Below are 6,015 nucleotides of genomic sequence, written 5' to 3' on the forward strand. Positions count from 1 at the left end.
GGGCGACCAAGTCGGTGAACCGACGGTAGGTTGGTTGTGCACATAATACATTTATTTAATTTTATATTGATTAATCCACCACTTATCCACTTATAATTGAATGAATGTATATATTTTTTTCCAAATAAAACTTATCATAAACATACTAAAAAAAATACCAATATTCATTAAAAAAATCTCAATACACATACTTTTATTTGAATGTTTAATATGATGCAAACTTTTCATTCTGTTAGATTTTAGAATATATGATTTTATTTTTAATGTTTTACTTTTTTTAATAATAACAAATATTATACTATATATTTATTGAATATAAATTTTTGTTGGTTGAGTTATAAATGAGAGTGAAAATTTTGGGTTTAGTTGGGTTGTATAGGTGGAAGAGATATATATTAATTTTTTAATAAATAGGCTGGTTGAGTTGGATCATGAATGTGAGTAGTTTAAATGCCCAAATCTGACTGCTAATGGTTTGTTAACAATCATTGTTTCAGTTTGACACATATAGTCCTCGAAGGTTGGAAGCTATTACACTCATCACTTAAACTTCATAAGCATCCACCCACAAGTTTGGTGGCATACCACCCCTGTACATTGGAGTTGACCATGTTGACTTTGTTTAATTTTGACTTCTAACTAACAGTCTCCACATGTTGCAACTGAGCCTTCCAACTTACCACATTGCCTAACACCAGTTAACAAATATATTAATGTGTAAAAGTTTGTCTCAAAACTGGAGCTCATTCTTCAATATCTTACCCCTGTTTCTTCTGATACTCATCTTCCCTTCTCTACTGTCTCTTTCTCTTCACGACTCTAGTCTTGTATGGTAGTATGCCACCCCTCTTTCTTTTCATACTCATCTTTCTTTCTCTCTTCTCGGCTCAGAGAAACATGGAAAGGGGGTTCTTAATAGAGAGAGAGAGTTGCCCTGTCCGGTGGTCTGGCAGTGGTGTAGGAATGGCTTCAAACTCTTTGTTGACCGAATCAATCTTCTTACGAACAAATGCTACTTCTTTCTTCATTGGATCAGTAAGTGGTCTCTATTGACAACTTTGTATCCTATTTGCACACTCAAAACTATAAATTTCTTAGATTTTTTAGTTTTGTCTAAGATTTAATTAAATAAATGAACTTGAGTGATATTTTTGCCAAATTCAAACAATGCTCAATTGCGTGTACTTTTTTACATTATTCTTGTTAGTTATCATTATTAATATTGCAATATATAGAAAGTTGAATTTAGAGTTGGTCTTAAAGAGGAAATACATAGAATGCTTTCACCCAAGCAAACTAAAACGACCCAATATAAGTTAGAAAGGAAGTTGTTAGATTTGACAGAAATTTGGAGGTAGGCCATACGTGTTCTGATGATGGCTCCCTTGGCTACTTACATGCATCACGTTTTATCATATAAGTCTCAATTTGTCTTAATATATCCAATGCACTCATCAGAGAAAAGTTAGGATTAGCAACACAATCGAGTGCTAATTTCATTGCCTCCATAATAGTCGTGTCGTCGTCTGCATTGTGCAGGCTTGGATCCAGTGCTCTCCTCAAGCTCTCTTTCCTATGATCTCCATTTGGATCCCACATGTTTTGTCTTAGATTTGCAATTCCTATTTCGCTAATAGGTTCACCAGTTATCATCTGAATCAATAATACTCCAAAAGAATAGACGATACCTTCAAACTTAGAGATCTCTGAAACATCTGTATCATTTTCTTAATCTGTCATGCCATAAACTAATCCACAGAAGTCATTATCTACAGAAACTTCAGAGAGATAGGAAGCAGTACTTGATTGTGTTGGTTGGTAGTGTAAAGGATCGATAATCCTTGCGTTGAAGTTCTACAATATTTCGTGCAGAATTAAAATGAGAAATAAAACGTCATAGTTGCATCCTAAGTAATGAAAATTACCTCGTCCAGCAGTATCTGATGTATCCTGATGGAGAAATTAAGAACCTGATTATCTGTCCTATGCAGGAAAGAAAGAGCTTCAGCTACTTGTCTTGCTATTTGAACTCTTGTTTTCCATGGAAGTGGTATCTTGTATTCTGAGAACAATGCACAAGTTACATTAATTCCACATCCGCTTACAAGTTACAACGTTTAGTTTCTTATATATGTTGTTTCAAGGCTTTACTTACTTCTGAATAGGTGAGAATCTAAGCTTCCACTCTCCATGAATTTGTAAATAAGGAACAGTGTATCGTCTTCAAAACAGTAGCCTAGTACGTTAATAAGGTTCGGATGATTCAATGTTTTGCTTATAACTGCCAGATCAACAAACTGCAAACATATATGTTTAGGTCCATAAGCTAGTTACCAATATTCCATTATTTTCATGAATAATTGCATGTCAGTAACTACTAGAAACTATATCACAATTAAGTGACCATATACCAAACCTCAATCAACTGATGCTTTTCATAGTTGCCCTTAATAGGCAATGCTAAAATTTCCTTAACAAGTTCCACATATAGGTGACTAGCATATATATGATTAGTGTGAACATCCGGCCCATTAAGTTGGCCCGGCCCAAATGTTTTGTTTAGTGTTATTTATAAATATGGTTACTAGGTCTCTTGTTTACTCGGTTTTTGATATTAAGAAGATTATAAAGAACATTGTTCTTGAACCTTTCAGTTTGTCTTTAACCATTTGGTTAAATGAAGTCTATGAATTAATCAATTGTGTTTGAGCCATTTGAGTAAAGCCGTGGAATCGGCATCATAGTATTTATTGGGTCTCAATTGGAGAGTGGCCTACCTCTCGAAATGTTGGACTTATCAGAGACGGAACACACGTAGAGACTATATTTTGCAGAGAATGATCTCTTATTATTGAATGGCTAGAGCCTTTAAATAGACTGGAGAAACAGACTCAATAAAAAGGTTCACAATTTGCTCAGGTACACCAAGTCTTGGTTGAGTAGTGAAGAACCTTAACACTCACTAATTGGAGGTTTCTAGGTATTAGACACTTAAATACATAATATCATATTAATATTAGAGGGATTAACGTGCAACTTTGTATTCTGTTTATAGTTAAGGGATTATTCTATTATTCAATACAATACGTAACATAATTACCAAAGATTGTTTGTTTTGGTATCAGAGCCTATCCTATCAACCCTAATTCTGTCGCCACCCTTATTCTAAGCACTGATAGGCTTCTGCTCTTCTCCAAATGGTTAAAATCAACCACAACTCTCACAAGTTTGGATTTACTTTTAAGTCCAACCAGTTATGGATATTGAAAAATAATGATCCAACCTTTTCTTCTCACCAATGGAGTTTTTCCCTACATCTATGGATCCATTGTTTGCCCAACAGAAACTGTCACAGTCTCTTCTTCATCCTTTGACAAAGAACCCGCATTGCTGACTTACATCAACAACCGAATCCCGAGTGTTTAGCATGGATCTCCAATGATGCTCATGTCACATGCCGCTCCTCTCAACTATTTGAAGGTTCTTTCAAACATGTTCAGGGTGATACTTCACTTGAAATATGGCTTTCCTTGGAGCGTGCCTATGCACCACATACATATTCAGGGGAATACACCCTCAAAATCGAGCTGCTAAAGATTCGGATGAAACCCGAAGAAATATCTACTGCCTATCTTACACGAGCACAAGAGTATTCAGATGCCTTAGCAAACATTGGTGAGCCTATGATAGAAAAAGATATTGTTATGCAGGTTATTTCAGGTCTTGGAGAAGAATACAAATATCTTAAACCCACCTTAATTACAAGGTGGTTTCTCGAGGCACTGATTTGATTCTCTCTCAAAGGAAATATATCTCCGAAATTATTCATAAAGCAGGTCTATCTCAGTCTAAACAAGTCGACTTTCTTATGGCCACAGACTCCAATTTGGCACTTGGTGATAGTCCTCTGTTTGATAATCCGGTTAAATTTAGACAAACCATTGGAGAACTACAGTACCTAACTCTTTCCAAACCGCATATTACCTTTGCGGTTAACAAAGTTTGTCAGTTTATGCACTCCCCCATAGAAATTCATTGGTCTGCGGTTAAACGAATTCTTCGGTATCTTCAAGGCATTTCTCACCATGGCTTGCTGATTCAACAATAATCAGCCCCTATTATTCATGCATACAATTGATGCGTGCAATCATTCTCTCACTGCCTACTCTGATACAGATTGAGCTGGCTCTCTCGATGACCGTCGATCCAACAGGGGGGAGGGAATTGCCATCTACCTTGAATCTAATCATATTTCATGGTGTGCTAGCTCGTAAACAACACACCGTCTCTCAGTCATCTACGGAGTTTGAGTATAAAACTTTAGCAAACACGGAGTTTGAGTATAAAACTTTAGCAAACACGGCCACATGGCTTGAGGCGCTTTTAAAGGAACTTCATATTTACTCCTACTTTGTGGTGTGATAATCATGGTGCCACCTATCTCTTCTGCTAATCCGGTATTTCATGCTCGCACAAAACATGTGGAGATTGACTATCATTTTTTCAGGGAAAGGGTCGCTCAAAGAAAGTTCTCTGTTCGTTTATTAAGACAGACGGTCAAATTGTAGATTGGTTCACCAAGCCTCTATCATCACAACGGTTCCGACTTCTTATTGTTTGACGTTATTTCGGACTTGGAATCTGAAATTACATCCAACAATCGCTCCCCTAACTTCCGACTCGAAGTAGGGAATCTTTAACATCGAATATATCTCTTTTGTACTGCTTGATTTGACCCATGCAGGGGCGTAGCTTTTAAAAGACCGGGAGTGTCCCCGGTCACCGTCGTTTTTTCGCTTCGTAAGGTAAATTTTCGCGATTTCATGAGAAAGTTTTTTATATGTATTAAACCCGGTCACCCCTCAATGACTTTGGTCACCCCCATGACTTAACTCAAGCTTCACCACTAGACCCACGGTCTTGACCTTCTCGGCTTTCATAACCATGATGGTCCTCATCATCTTGGTCATGAATTCTTGGAACTTCTCTTGATCTATGACTTTGTTCTTTCGGCTCTCTTGAACTCGACCTCCTTTATGACCCTTTCCCCGACCATTCCCTCGGTCGTATGAACTCGCATATTCACTCCTCTGGCTGCGTTTCTGGTCATCTAACCGAGCGAACATCATGTCTCTCTAATCATCTCTTATTCCCGAATCAATCCAAAATATCAAACCCTTGGTCAAAACATAACTTGTTTAACTCATATAAAGCACACTCTGAATTGAACCTAACTTGTCCAACTAATTTTCCGATCAGAATTTGATCGACAAAACCTGTTCTTCAACCACGACTTTGATTGAACACAAAAATGAGTCTCGAACAAACTTCACCAAAACATAGTAGTCTTCTCGAATAGAACTGTACTTGAACCGTTCTTGGTCAGTACCTTCTGTGACATTCGTCATTTTTAAAAACCGAAAACCCGCACCATTTTAAAATTTTGATACTTTTCGGATTATTAATAAAATCTCCGCATTTATTGAGTATTGATTGTGTTACTTAATTGTTTATAATTATTGGTATTCTTCAAGACGGGTCAGCCGCATTCTTTTCATCCTCTCTAAATTCTCGCTATTTGACTCGTTTTTTCCAAGTATTGGATGAACCTAGACTATTTTATTATTGATAATTAACTTCCTAATTCACCAAATTGGGTCAAAGCTCATTATATGGTGATTAATATTGCTTAAGACTAGCCTTATGACTAGCTTATGTAATTAATCACTTCAACCTTGTTATTAATTATTTGAAGCCTATATAAAGCCTCTCAAACTTCTACAAATCATTCACCACAACACTTTACACTTTCAATTTTGTTATTGCTTTTCAAATGGTGCAAAAATCCAAGTTTCAAGTTCTTCTTTCTTCTTTGATATTCCATCCTCGGGTAATTGTTGTCTTATTTATGTACAACATATCATGTGATCATCATCATGTTGTCACTCTAAATTAACAACCGTAGTTGTATTTTCACTATCACTCGTCGGAACGTTAATGTTCGGTTAAAAATAA

The 6,015-nt window shown here is 36.4% G+C and overlaps 1 pseudogene across 1 annotated transcript; it reads right to left on the reverse strand.

Annotated features, from left to right (window-relative positions):
• Positions 1 to 1,334: 1,334 nt before the first annotated feature.
• LOC143552584 (putative serine/threonine-protein kinase PBL11) lies at positions 1,335 to 5,129 on the reverse strand (annotated as a pseudogene). The gene is made up of 5 exons (XR_013138682.1): positions 4,880 to 5,129; positions 2,156 to 2,326; positions 1,926 to 2,062; positions 1,803 to 1,854; positions 1,335 to 1,748 (listed from the first exon to the last, which is right to left on the reverse strand). The product of XR_013138682.1 is annotated as a putative serine/threonine-protein kinase PBL11 (transcript).
• Positions 5,130 to 6,015: the final 886 nt, after the last annotated feature.

This window comes from Bidens hawaiensis, unplaced genomic scaffold, assembly GCF_021521415.1.
Source record: "Bidens hawaiensis isolate Kalapana, Puna unplaced genomic scaffold, B.hawaiensis_p1.1 tig00016945_1, whole genome shotgun sequence".
In the NCBI taxonomy this organism is placed as follows: domain Eukaryota; kingdom Viridiplantae; phylum Streptophyta; class Magnoliopsida; order Asterales; family Asteraceae; genus Bidens; species Bidens hawaiensis.